General features: G+C 41.9%; 1 protein-coding gene and 3 long non-coding RNA genes across 4 annotated transcripts in view; 3 read left to right on the top strand and 1 right to left on the bottom strand.

Annotated features, from left to right (window-relative positions):
• The window catches only part of LOC111081208, a 46,387-nt gene that overhangs the window by 15,011 nt on the left and 17,358 nt on the right, over positions 1 to 14,018 (bottom strand). The gene's annotated exons all lie outside the window — the stretch shown is intronic.
• On the top strand, positions 1,284 to 1,689 carry LOC121404878. The gene is made up of 3 exons (XR_005968250.1): positions 1,284 to 1,333; positions 1,396 to 1,519; positions 1,583 to 1,689. It is a non-coding gene; the product is annotated as an uncharacterized LOC121404878 (long non-coding RNA).
• LOC121404877 lies at positions 6,245 to 6,650 on the top strand. The gene is made up of 3 exons (XR_005968249.1): positions 6,245 to 6,294; positions 6,357 to 6,480; positions 6,544 to 6,650. It is a non-coding gene; the product is annotated as an uncharacterized LOC121404877 (long non-coding RNA).
• On the top strand, positions 11,313 to 11,718 carry LOC121404876. The gene is made up of 3 exons (XR_005968248.1): positions 11,313 to 11,362; positions 11,425 to 11,548; positions 11,612 to 11,718. It is a non-coding gene; the product is annotated as an uncharacterized LOC121404876 (long non-coding RNA).

The raw sequence follows: 14,018 nt of genomic DNA, 5'->3' as shown, positions 1-14,018 counted from the left end.
TCAGAACAAAAAGTTTGTTATATATTTTGATGAGTACCATTTGTACCATTTTAAGTATATGAACAAAGTTTTGCACAAAGTTAAAATCATGGCAGTTGCCGCATTTAATTTGAAAGGAAAAAAATTCAAATATCTTTATTTGAAATTAGTTGCTTTAAAGAAAGGATCTAAATTGGGTTCTATCATAATAAATGAAGCCGTGCAAACTGTTTTAGAACAAATTGTTATTAATGAAATGGAAAGTAACTTAATGGCGATCATTTCTGACAAATGCCGTGCAAATTCCTTTGCAATTTCCACAGCTGGTACATATTTCCCAGTATTGGCAGATAAAGATCACTTAAAGAGAGTGCATATCAGGCACCCACTCAATGTAGACGTGGCGTTAGAGTTTACGTATAGTCAAATATTTGCAAAAACCACTTATTTTAGAGTTTGCACAGATATAAAAGAACGGATATCTAGATTAAATGAGCATCAATTGTCGGAAAAACTTAGAAAAAGTGCCATCGTTCAAGTAGATAATATAACAAAATTGTTAGAAAGGTATTTCCCCACTTCTAATAGAGACATAAATTTATCGAATTTAATCAGCGACAACTTTGAGCTGAAAGGAAAGACGATAAAAGAAAATGTTGCAAATATTATGGCATTTGCAGATTTGGATGATGTTAAAGCTCACCCAATACATTATCTAACCACCGTAGTGGGAAATGTAATAAACCTTTTAGAATGGAACGAACGTTCCGTAAAAAGGGAAATGCATATTAATGAATTGAATTAAAAATAAAAATCTTGTCTTTACGAGATAAAAATCTTGTCTTTACGAGATAAAAAATCTTGTCTTTACGAGATAAAAATCTTGTCTTTACGAGATAAAAATCTTGTCTTTACGAGATAAAAATCTCGTTATTATGAGAAAAGCTGTCCGATCGACCTCATTTTCCTTATTTGGAAATGAAAGATCGCTGATGAGGAAGAGTGGTTTCTTCCGAAACAGTTCCATTATTATTATTATATAACGCATTTTTTAATAATTGTTAATTGTAATCATATATGTATTTATTAAATTTAAGGAAGAAAAATAAATTTTTAAAAGAAAATCAAAAGTACGTCTTTAAGGAAGAAAAATAAACTTTTAAAAGAAAATCAAAAGTCCGTCAACCATCTGTCTGTCTGTCCTTATAGATATATATTTAAATTTGATGCTGCTGCTCCGCCAGTGTGTTGAACTTCATCGTCGCGACCCTCGTACCTGAAATGAGAGCGGGGATGTGTGTGCGTGACACCCATCTTTTGGGTTGTGGACAACTACACCCACTGCCTGGGACCGGTATTTAGTGGTAGATTTGCAGTACTGCCAACCATTATGCTCATGATGAATTGCACTTTCAGTTCTTTGTGATCGGAGTGGCTTGTCTGACCACTGCCGTCGTCAGCATTGCCTATTGGATTGGTTTCCCCTTTTGGTTGGCTATGGAGCTTCACTGGAGAGAGCCCAATGGAGAGAGCGATAAAGGTAAATTTATGACTACCATTGCCGAGTTTTTTTACTTGAGCGAGTTTCTAATTGTTATTTTAGAACCTTGCGATCTATCGTCATCCTTACATATTAAAATATGTGACCACATGGGACCAGTCGGGACAAAAGCATCTTGCCACGGAGAGAGTCAGGCCACTTAACGACGTGCTGGCACTAACCATACAGTATATAGATGTGCCAGTTCATACAACAAAAGGGGCGCAAGCTGGGTGTTCTGTCCCGGCTCCCAGCGCTTTGGCTCTGTGAGGCTGAGACACTCGGGTCGGGAGCTGGGCCGTTCGGCATGTATGACTCATGTCGGGAAGCGAAAGCAAGCTGAGAATTGCAAATGTATGTGTGTAAACAGACACGACAATATTTTGTATCAATTCTTATTTTCCGAAAACGTTTTGAGTTTGTTTTGAGTTTCGTTTACAGGTTACGTAAATGTGTGTGTGCCATGTATTCACACATACTATGCTTGTGTGTGGGCTCTACAATTGTTGGCCGCTTGAATTGGTTTTTCGTTTGGTTTTGAGGGCTGATGTGATGTAGCGACCTATTGGGCCGGATCAACCCTCAACGGGCTGGGCAACCATCAATATGGGGCCCTCCTTTATTTTGTATTTTTCTCAGTGGCTATTATATTTTTTATTCATTATTTGGAGTTTTGTTTTTTCAACAAAATTTTTCTTTATCCCTAGGAGGCCCTAGGCAACTGCTAATCCGGCCCTGGACCTATTCCCGTCGTAAGACTTAATATTTTCTTGGTTTGTTCTGTAGCTCGACTCGACGCGGGTTGAGGCATTGACGAAGCGGTTCATAAAATATTTTTTCAGAATACACCAGAATACACCAAGAAAATATTAAGTCTTACGACGGGAATAGGTCCAGGGCCGGATTAGCAGTTGCCTAGGGCCCCCTAGGGATAACAGAAAAATTTTGTTGAAAAAACAAAACTCCAAATAATGAATAAAAAATATATTAGCCACTGAGAAAAATCAAATAAAGGAGGGCCCCAGATTGATGGTTGCCAGGTAGGGATCCGGCCCTATAGGTCGCTACATCACATCAGCCCTCAAAACAAACGAAAAACCAATTCAAGCGGCCAACAATTGTAGAGCCCACACACAAGCACAGTATGTGTGAATACATGGCACACACACGTTTACGTAAACCGAAATCTCGAACAAAGTCGGTTTCGGCAGCTAAAAATTATTCTATGCATACAATCATATATTTTGGAGTGTACACGTACATAACTCATGCATGCTTGCTGCCAGTCGGCTCGTGTGACGTCATGAGCCGATCGCGGCCATTCCCAGAGCCGAACGCGGCCATTCCCAAAGCCGAAGATCTGGGAACGTTCGCTGCAAGCTCAGCTGCGCCCCTTTCATTGTATGAACTGGCACATCTATATACTGTATGGTTAGTGCTTCAACCCATCTTGTGAATGTTACGGGCAGGTCTTTGTTCCATGGCCTTTCGTCCCATGGAGGTAGGCTGGAGGTTGTTGGATGGTCTTCATCACTTGAAGAAGATGATTTCATGATTAAAAGGAAAGTGGCAAAAAGTTAACAAAACTCTAAACAAAAACCGGCGCCGGCTTGCAGAAAAATGAGTGTGACCAGATAGGCAGATAAGATGATGCCAACTCGGTGGAAAAAGGATGGACGCAAAGTGCTCAAAATGAGCCATTTATAAATGGCTGACTTTGCGGGTAATTTTAAATTTACCTTAAAGTTTGTTCGCTCTAGAAAATATAAACAAATGAAAATAAAATGATATGTAATCCAACAATATATGATATGTAGCTTGGCAGGTCAATTTAAAAATAAAATATATATATTTATTTTGTGCTCAATAATTGAGCCGCGCCGCTAATTTAGCTCAACTGAACGGCGTCGACGGCGGCCGGGGTCTTCTAGATTTTTCGGCGGGCGTTATTGAACAAACGGAAAGCACGTGGCTTCAACTCAAGCAGTTCAACAGAATTTCTCATCTCATTTTCCTTTTTTTTCTTTTTCTCACCGAAATTTCAACGTAAGTACTACCATATATATAATATATATATTATATACATATATATATTATATTTCATATTTTCCTTTCCAGATGTCCCTTCACCAACATTTTCATTTTGGCGGCGCTGGCGGTGGCCGTGGAGGTAGCGGTGGCCGCACAAACACTCTCAGGGAAAGGCAGGAACGCAGGCAACAGATCTGCGACAGAGCCTTCGCGATGATGATGGCCGCCCACCGTGGCGAAACGGGCGGCATGGCAGCCGACGGGCGCGCCTTGCTGGAGCGCCTGAGGCAGCACAATGTGCTGCCATACGTGGCCCCCCAGCAGGCCCAGGCACCACACGTCCAATACAACGTAAGTATTACCATATATATAATATATATATTATATTTCATACTTTCCAGCAGGCCCAGGTACAACACGTCCAATATGTCTCGCAGGAGGCCCAGGCCGCTCATGTCCAATATGTCCCGCAGGAGGCCCAGGCCGCTCACTGGAGCAATAATACATACATTTGTCCGTGCAGGATTTCAAATGATCCCATATCCATGCAGTGTCAGCTGTCAACGCGCCCGTCACGTATTGCCGTCACTGCGTATCCAGCAGAAGAAACTAGCAAGAGCTCGTGCACGTGCACGCAGCCAGCAGGAGAAACTAGCAAGAGCTACCACCTCCCGCCAAGTACATACGGCTAGTGGAGATCATATGTACGCGAGTACGCGTACAAAGGGAGATGCAGAAAAAGATGCAGAGAGAGATGCAGTGAGAGATGCAGAGGAGGATTCAGAGGAAGAATCAGAGCAGGATTCAATCGTAGAGCGTGCCATAGAAGAGCACGAAAAAAAATCAGCACGAGACGCCGAGATTCAGCGGCGAGCTGTCAGGCGATATGCCCAGCACCTGGCCCATGCCCGCCAGCAACAGGTCCAGTTGTGCCCCATCACGGGCATACTGATTGGCCGGGAGGAGCAGCAGCGACAACTGGAGCTGGAGGAGCAGCGAGAGCTGGAGCAGGAGGAGCAGCAGCGACAACAGGAGCACGCCACATTTACACGCCACTCTCCACTTATGGAACAGCCCCAGGAAGAGGTAGTGGAGGAGTGCAGCGCACCATCAGGTCCGGCCACAACCTCGAATCATGAGCCGATCGATGAAGATTCAAGGGAACCATCCCTGGCTAATGAGCCGATCGATGACCCGAACAGGCTTTGGTGCATTTGCCGACAGCCTCACAATAATCAATTCATGATATGTTAGGTCTCACCTATTAAAACTGCAAGTATGAAAAAAATTATGTTTAAAATATTTACAAAATATTCCAAAGGGGTAAAGTTTCCCAAAATGGAAATTCAAGATTCCATAATGCAAATGCTCTCAATGAGCTCTCATTTGGTTGAGGAGGGGATTATAGATCTCAGGGACAATTTACGGCTTTTTCAGAACAAAAAGTTTGTTATATATTTTGATGAGTACCATTTGTACCATTTTAGGTATATGAACAAAGTTTTGCACAAAGTTAAAATCATGGCAGTTGCCGCATTTAATTTGAAAGGAAAAAAATTCAAATATCTTTATTTGAAATTAGTTGCTTTAAAGAAAGGATCTAAATTGGGTTCTATCATAATAAATGAAGCCGTGCAAACTGTTTTAGAACAAATTGTTATTAATGAAATGGAAAGTAACTTAATGGCGATCATTTCTGACAAATGCCGTGCAAATTCCTTTGCAATTTCCACAGCTGGTACATATTTCCCAGTATTGGCAGATAAAGATCACTTAAAGAGAGTGCATATCAGGCACCCACTCAATGTAGACGTGGCGTTAGAGTTTACGTATAGTCAAATATTTGCAAAAACCACTTATTTTAGAGTTTGCACAGATATAAAAGAACGGATATCTAGATTAAATGAGCATCAATTGTCGGAAAAACTTAGAAAAAGTGCCATCGTTCAAGTAGATAATATAACAAAATTGTTAGAAAGGTATTTCCCCACTTCTAATAGAGACATAAATTTATCGAATTTAATCAGCGACAACTTTGAGCTGAAAGGAAAGACGATAAAAGAAAATGTTGCAAATATTATGGCATTTGCAGATTTGGATGATGTTAAAGCTCACCCAATACATTATCTAACCACCGTAGTGGGAAATGTAATAAACCTTTTAGAATGGAACGAACGTTCCGTAAAAAGGGAAATGCATATTAATGAATTGAATTAAAAATAAAAATCTTGTCTTTACGAGATAAAAATCTTGTCTTTACGAGATAAAAAATCTTGTCTTTACGAGATAAAAATCTTGTCTTTACGAGATAAAAATCTCGTTATTATGAGAAAAGCTGTCCGATCGACCTCATTTTCCTTATTTGGAAATGAAAGATCGCTGATGAGGAAGAGTGGTTTCTTCCGAAACAGTTCCATTATTATTATTATATAACGCATTTTTTAATAATTGTTAATTGTAATCATATATGTATTTATTAAATTTAAGGAAGAAAAATAAATTTTTAAAAGAAAATCAAAAGTACGTCTTTAAGGAAGAAAAATAAACTTTTAAAAGAAAATCAAAAGTCCGTCAACCATCTGTCTGTCTGTCCTTATAGATATATATTTAAATTTGATGCTGCTGCTCCGCCAGTGTGTTGAACTTCATCGTCGCGACCCTCGTACCTGAAATGAGAGCGGGGATGTGTGTGCGTGACACCCATCTTTTGGGTTGTGGACAACTACACCCACTGCCTGGGACCGGTATTTAGTGGTAGATTTGCAGTACTGCCAACCATTATGCTCATGATGAATTGCACTTTCAGTTCTTTGTGATCGGAGTGGCTTGTCTGACCACTGCCGTCGTCAGCATTGCCTATTGGATTGGTTTCCCCTTTTGGTTGGCTATGGAGCTTCACTGGAGAGAGCCCAATGGAGAGAGCGATAAAGGTAAATTTATGACTACCATTGCCGAGTTTTTTTACTTGAGCGAGTTTCTAATTGTTATTTTAGAACCTTGCGATCTATCGTCATCCTTACATATTAAAATATGTGACCACATGGGACCAGTCGGGACAAAAGCATCTTGCCACGGAGAGAGTCAGGCCACTTAACGACGTGCTGGCACTAACCATACAGTATATAGATGTGCCAGTTCATACAACAAAAGGGGCGCAAGCTGGGTGTTCTGTCCCGGCTCCCAGCGCTTTGGCTCTGTGAGGCTGAGACACTCGGGTCGGGAGCTGGGCCGTTCGGCATGTATGACTCATGTCGGGAAGCGAAAGCAAGCTGAGAATTGCAAATGTATGTGTGTAAACAGACACGACAATATTTTGTATCAATTCTTATTTTCCGAAAACGTTTTGAGTTTGTTTTGAGTTTCGTTTACAGGTTACGTAAATGTGTGTGTGCCATGTATTCACACATACTATGCTTGTGTGTGGGCTCTACAATTGTTGGCCGCTTGAATTGGTTTTTCGTTTGGTTTTGAGGGCTGATGTGATGTAGCGACCTATTAGGGCCGGATCAACCCTCAACCGGGCCTGGGCAACCATCAATATGGGGCCCTCCTTTATTTTGTATTTTTCTCAGTGGCTATTATATTTTTTATTCATTATTTGGAGTTTTGTTTTTTCAAAAAAATTTTTCTTTATCCCTAGGAGGCCCTAGGCAACTGCTAATCCGGCCCTGGACCTATTCCCGTCGTAAGACTTAATATTTTCTTGGTGTATTCTGTCGCTCGACTCGACGCGGGTTGAGGCATTGACGAAGCCGAAAGCAGAGGCAAAGGCTAGCCTAAAAGAGAACCGCGCGCCCGTCGCAACATCAGCTTTTCAAAACAAAACGAAAAAATATTTTATGAACCGCTTCGTCAATGCCTCAACCCGCGTCGAGTCGAGCTACAGAACAAACCAAGAAAATATGAAGTCTTACGACGGGAATAGGTCCAGGGCCGGATTAGCAGTTGCCTAGGGCCCCCTAGGGATAACAGAAAAATTTTGTTGAAAAAACAAAACTCCAAATAATGAATAAAAAATATATTAGCCACTGAGAAAAATACAAAATAAAGGAGGGCCCCAGATTGATGGTTGCCCAGGGCCCGCTGGGTTGATCCGGCCCTAATAGGTCGCTACATCACATCAGCCCTCAAAACAAAACGAAAAACCAATTCAAGCGGCCAACAATTGTAGAGCCCACACACAAGCACAGTATGTGTGAATACATGGCACACACACGTTTACGTAAACCGAAATCTCGAACAAAGTCGGTTTCGGCAGCTAAAAATTATTCTATGCATACAATCATATATTTTGGAGTGTACACGTACATAACTCATGCATGCTTGCTGCCAGTCGGCTCGTGTGACGTCATGAGCCGATCGCGGCCATTCCCAGAGCCGAGCGCGGCCATTCCCAAAGCCGAAGATCTGGGAACGTTCGCTGCAAGCTCAGCTGCGCCCCTTTCGTTGTATGAACTGGCACATCTATATACTGTATGGTTAGTGCTTCAACCCATCTTGTGAATGTTACGGGCAGGTCTTTGTTCCATGGCCTTTCGTCCCATGGAGGTAGGCTGGAGGTTGTTGGATGGTCTTCATCACTTGAAGAAGATGATTTCATGATTAAAAGGAAAGTGGCAAAAAGTTAACAAAACTCTAAACAAAAACCGGCGCCGGCTTGCAGAAAAATGAGTGTGACCAGATAGGCAGATAAGATGATGCCAACTCGGTGGAAAAAGGATGGACGCAAAGTGCTCAAAATGAGCCATTTATAAATGGCTGACTTTGCGGGTAATTTTAAATTTACCTTAAAGTTTGTTCGCTCTAGAAAATATAAACAAATGAAAATAAAATGATATGTAATCCAACAATATATGATATGTAGCTTGGCAGGTCAATTTAAAAATAAAATATATATATTTATTTTGTGCTCAATAATTGAGCCGCGCCGCTAATTTAGCTCAACTGAACGGCGTCGACGGCGGCCGGGGTCTTCTAGATTTTTCGGCGGGCGTTATTGAACAAACGGAAAGCACGTGGCTTCAACTCAAGCAGTTCAACAGAATTTCTCATCTCATTTTCCTTTTTTTTCGTTTTCTCACCGAAATTTCAACGTAAGTACTACCATATATATAATATATATATTATATACATATATATATTATATTTCATATTTTCCTTTCCAGATGTCCCTTCACCAACATTTTCATTTTGGCGGCGCTGGCGGTGGCCGTGGAGGTAGCGGTGGCCGACAACACTCTCAGGGAAAGGCAGGAACGCAGGCAACAGATCTGCGACAGAGCCTTCGCGATGATGATGGCCGCCCACCGTGGCGAAACGGGCGGCATGGCAGCCGACGGGCGCGCCTTGCTGGAGCGCCTGAGGCAGCACAATGTGCTGCCATACGTGGCCCCCCAGCAGGCCCAGGCACCACACGTCCAATACAACGTAAGTATTACCATATATATTATATATATATTATATTTCATACTTTCCAGCAGGCCCAGGTACAACACGTCCAATATGTCTCGCAGGAGGCCCAGGCCGCTCATGTCCAATATGTCCCGCAGGAGGCCCAGGCCGCTCACTGGAGCAATAATACATACATTTGTCCGTGCAGGATTTCAAATGATCCCATATCCATGCAGTGTCAGCTGTCAACGCGCCCGTCACGTATTGCCGTCACTGCGTATCCAGCAGAAGAAACTAGCAAGAGCTCGTGCACGTGCACGCAGCCAGCAGGAGAAACTAGCAAGAGCTACCACCTCCCGCCAAGTACATACGGCTAGTGGAGATCATATGTACGCGAGTACGCGTACAAAGGGAGATGCAGAAAAAGATGCAGAGAGAGATGCAGTGAGAGATGCAGAGGAGGATGCAGAGGAGGATTCAGAGGAAGAATCAGAGCAGGATTCAATCGTAGAGCGTGCCATAGAAGAGCACGAAAAAAAATCAGCACGAGACGCCGAGATTCAGCGGCGAGCTGTCAGGCGATATGCCCAGCACCTGGCCCATGCCCGCCAGCAACAGGTCCAGTTGTGCCCCATCACGGGCATACTGATTGGCCGGGAGGAGCAGCAGCGACAACTGGAGCTGGAGGAGCAGCGAGAGCTGGAGCAGGAGGAGCAGCAGCGACAACAGGAGCACGCCACATTTACACGCCACTCTCCACTTATGGAACAGCCCCAGGAAGAGGTAGTGAAGGAGTGCAGCGCACCATCAGGTCCGGCCACAACCTCGAGCCGATCGATGAAGATTCAAGGGAACCATCCCTGGCTAATGAGCCGATCGATGACCCGAACAGGCTTTGGTGCATTTGCCGACAGCCTCACAATAATCAATTCATGATATGTTAAAACTGCAAGTATGAAAAAAATTATGTTTAAAATATTTACAAAATATTCCAAAGGGGTAAAGTTTCCCAAAATGGAAATTCAAGATTCCATAATGCAAATGCTCTCAATGAGCTCTCATTTGGTTGAGGAGGGGATTATAGATCTCAGGGACAATTTACGGCTTTTTCAGAACAAAAAGTTTGTTATATATTTTGATGAGTACCATTTGTACCATTTTAAGTATATGAACAAAGTTTTGCACAAAGTTAAAATCATGGCAGTTGCCGCATTTAATTTGAAAGGAAAAAAATTCAAATATCTTTATTTGAAATTAGTTGCTTTAAAGAAAGGATCTAAATTGGGTTCTATCATAATAAATGAAGCCGTGCAAACTGTTTTAGAACAAATTGTTATTAATGAAATGGAAAGTAACTTAATGGCGATCATTTCTGACAAATGCCGTGCAAATTCCTTTGCAATTTCCACAGCTGGTACATATTTCCCAGTATTGGCAGATAAAGATCACTTAAAGAGAGTGCATATCAGGCACCCACTCAATGTAGACGTGGCGTTAGAGTTTACGTATAGTCAAATATTTGCAAAAACCACTTATTTTAGAGTTTGCACAGATATAAAAGAACGGATATCTAGATTAAATGAGCATCAATTGTCGGGAAAAACTTAGAAAAAGTGCCATCGTTCAAGTAGATAATATAACAAAATTGTTAGAAAGGTATTTCCCCACTTCTAATAGAGACATAAATTTATCGAATTTAATCAGCGACAACTTTGAGCTGAAAGGAAAGACGATAAAAGAAAATGTTGCAAATATTATGGCATTTGCAGATTTGGATGATGTTAAAGCTCACCCAATACATTATCTAACCACCGTAGTGGGAAATGTAATAAACCTTTTAGAATGGAACGAACGTTCCGTAAAAAGGGAAATGCATATTAATGAATTGAATTAAAAATAAAAATCTTGTCTTTACGAGATAAAAATCTTGTCTTTACGAGATAAAAAATCTTGTCTTTACGAGATAAAAATCTTGTCTTTACGAGATAAAAATCTCGTTATTATGAGAAAAGCTGTCCGATCGACCTCATTTTCCTTATTTGGAAATGAAAGATCGCTGATGAGGAAGAGTGGTTTCTTCCGAAACAGTTCCATTATTATTATTATATAACGCATTTTTTAATAATTGTTAATTGTAATCATATATGTATTTATTAAATTTAAGGAAGAAAAATAAATTTTTAAAAGAAAATCAAAAGTACGTCTTTAAGGAAGAAAAATAAACTTTTAAAAGAAAATCAAAAGTCCGTCAACCATCTGTCTGTCTGTCCTTATAGATATATATTTAAATTTGATGCTGCTGCTCCGCCAGTGTGTTGAACTTCATCGTCGCGACCCTCGTACCTGAAATGAGAGCGGGGATGTGTGTGCGTGACACCCATCTTTTGGGTTGTGGACAACTACACCCACTGCCTGGGACCGGTATTTAGTGGTAGATTTGCAGTACTGCCAACCATTATGCTCATGATGAATTGCACTTTCAGTTCTTTGTGATCGGAGTGGCTTGTCTGACCACTGCCGTCGTCAGCATTGCCTATTGGATTGGTTTCCCCTTTTGGTTGGCTATGGAGCTTCACTGGAGAGAGCCCAATGGAGAGAGCGATAAAGGTAAATTTATGACTACCATTGCCGAGTTTTTTTACTTGAGCGAGTTTCTAATTGTTATTTTAGAACCTTGCGATCTATCGTCATCCTTACATATTAAAATATGTGACCACATGGGACCAGTCGGGACAAAAGCATCTTGCCACGGAGAGAGTCAGGCCACTTAACGACGTGCTGGCACTAACCATACAGTATATAGATGTGCCAGTTCATACAACAAAAGGGGCGCAAGCTGGGTGTTCTGTCCCGGCTCCCAGCGCTTTGGCTCTGTGAGGCTGAGACACTCGGGTCGGGAGCTGGGCCGTTCGGCATGTATGACTCATGTCGGGAAGCGAAAGCAAGCTGAGAATTGCAAATGTATGTGTGTAAACAGACACGACAATATTTTGTATCAATTCTTATTTTCCGAAAACGTTTTGAGTTTGTTTTGAGTTTCGTTTACAGGTTACGTAAATGTGTGTGTGCCATGTATTCACACATACTATGCTTGTGTGTGGGCTCTACAATTGTTGGCCGCTTGAATTGGTTTTTCGTTTGGTTTTGAGGGCTGATGTGATGTAGCGACCTATTCAGGGCCGGATCAACCCTCAACCGGGCCCTGGGCAACCATCAATATGGGGCCCTCCTTTATTTTGTATTTTTCTCAGTGGCTATTATATTTTTTATTCATTATTTGGAGTTTTGTTTTTTCAACAAAATTTTTCTTTATCCCTAGGAGGCCCTAGGCAACTGCCTAATCCGGGCCTGAACCTATTCCCGTCGTAAGACTTAATATTTTCTTGGTTTTCTTCTGTAGCTCGACTCGACGGGTGACGAAGCGGTTCATAAATATTTTTTCAACGAACAACCAAGAAAATATTAAGTCTTACGACGGGAATAGGTCCAGGCCGGATTAGCAGTTGCCTAGGGCCCCCTGGGGATAACAGAAAAATTTTGTTGAAAAAACAAAACTCCAAATAATGAATAAAAATATATTAGCCACTGAGAAAAATCAAAATAAAGGAGGGCCCCAATTGATGGTTGCCCAGCCCGGTTAGGTTGATCCGGCCCTGAATGGCGCTACATCACATCAGCCCTCAAAACAAAACGAAAAACCAATTCAAGCGGCCAACAATTGTAGAGCCCACACACAAGCACAGTATGTGTGAATACATGGCACACACACGTTTACGTAAACCGAAATCTCAAACAAACAAAGTCGGTTTCGGCAGCTAAAAATTATTCTATGCATACAATCATATATTTTGGAGTGTACACGTACATAACTCATGCATGCTTGCTGCCAGTCGGCTCGTGTGACGTCATGAGCCGATCGCGGCCATTCCCAGAGCCGAACGCGGCCATTCCCAAAGCCGAAGATCTGGGAACGTTCGCTGCAAGCTCAGCTGCGCCCCTTTCGTTGTATGAACTGGCACATCTATATACTGTATGGTTAGTGCTTCAACCCATCTTGTGAATGTTACGGGCAGGTCTTTGTTCCATGGCCTTTCGTCCCATGGAGGTAGGCTGGAGGTTGTTGGATGGTCTTCATCACTTGAAGAAGATGATTTCATGATTAAAAGGAAAGTGGCAAAAAGTTAACAAAACTCTAAACAAAAACCGGCGCCGGCTTGCAGAAAAATGAGTGTGACCAGATAGGCAGATAAGATGATGCCAACTCGGTGGAAAAAGGATGGACGCAAAGTGCTCAAAATGAGCCATTTATAAATGGCTGACTTTGCGGGTAATTTTAAATTTACCTTAAAGTTTGTTCGCTCTAGAAAATATAAACAAATGAAAATAAAATGATATGTAATCCAACAATATATGATATGTAGCTTGGCAGGTCAATTTAAAAATAAAATATATATATTTATTTTGTGCTCAATAATTGAGCCGCGCCGCTCATTTAGCTCAACTGAACGGCGTCGACGGCGGCCGGGATCTTCTAGATTTTTCGGCGGGCGTTATTGAACAAACGGAAAGCACGTGGCTTCAACTCAAGCAGTTCAACAGAATTTCTCATCTCATTTTCCTTTTTTTTCGTTTTCTCACCGAAATTTCAACGTAAGTATTACCATATATATAATATATATATTATATATATATATATATATATATATTATATTTCATATTTTCCTTTCCAGATGTCCCTTCACCAACATTTTCATTTTGGCGGCGCTGGCGGTGGCCGTGGAGGTAGCGGTGGCCGTGGAGGTAGCGGTGGCCGCACAAACACTCTCAGGGAAAGGCAGGAACGCAGGCAACAGATCTGCGACAGAGCCTTCGCGATGATGATGGCCGCCCACCGTGGCGAAACGGGCGGCATGGCAGCCGACGGGCGCGCCTTGCTGGAGCGCCTGAGGCAGCACAATGTGCTGCCATACGTGGCCCCCCAGCAGGCCCAGGCACCACACGTCCAATACAACGTAAGTATTACCATATATATAATATATATATTATATTTCATACTTTCCAGCAGGCCCAGGTACAA

Source organism: Drosophila obscura, unplaced genomic scaffold, assembly GCF_018151105.1.
Source record: "Drosophila obscura isolate BZ-5 IFL unplaced genomic scaffold, ASM1815110v1 contig_46, whole genome shotgun sequence".
NCBI classification, from domain to species: domain Eukaryota; kingdom Metazoa; phylum Arthropoda; class Insecta; order Diptera; family Drosophilidae; genus Drosophila; species Drosophila obscura.
The sequence above is the reverse complement of the archived record's forward strand: the minus strand, read 5'-3'. Positions and strand labels throughout refer to the sequence as shown.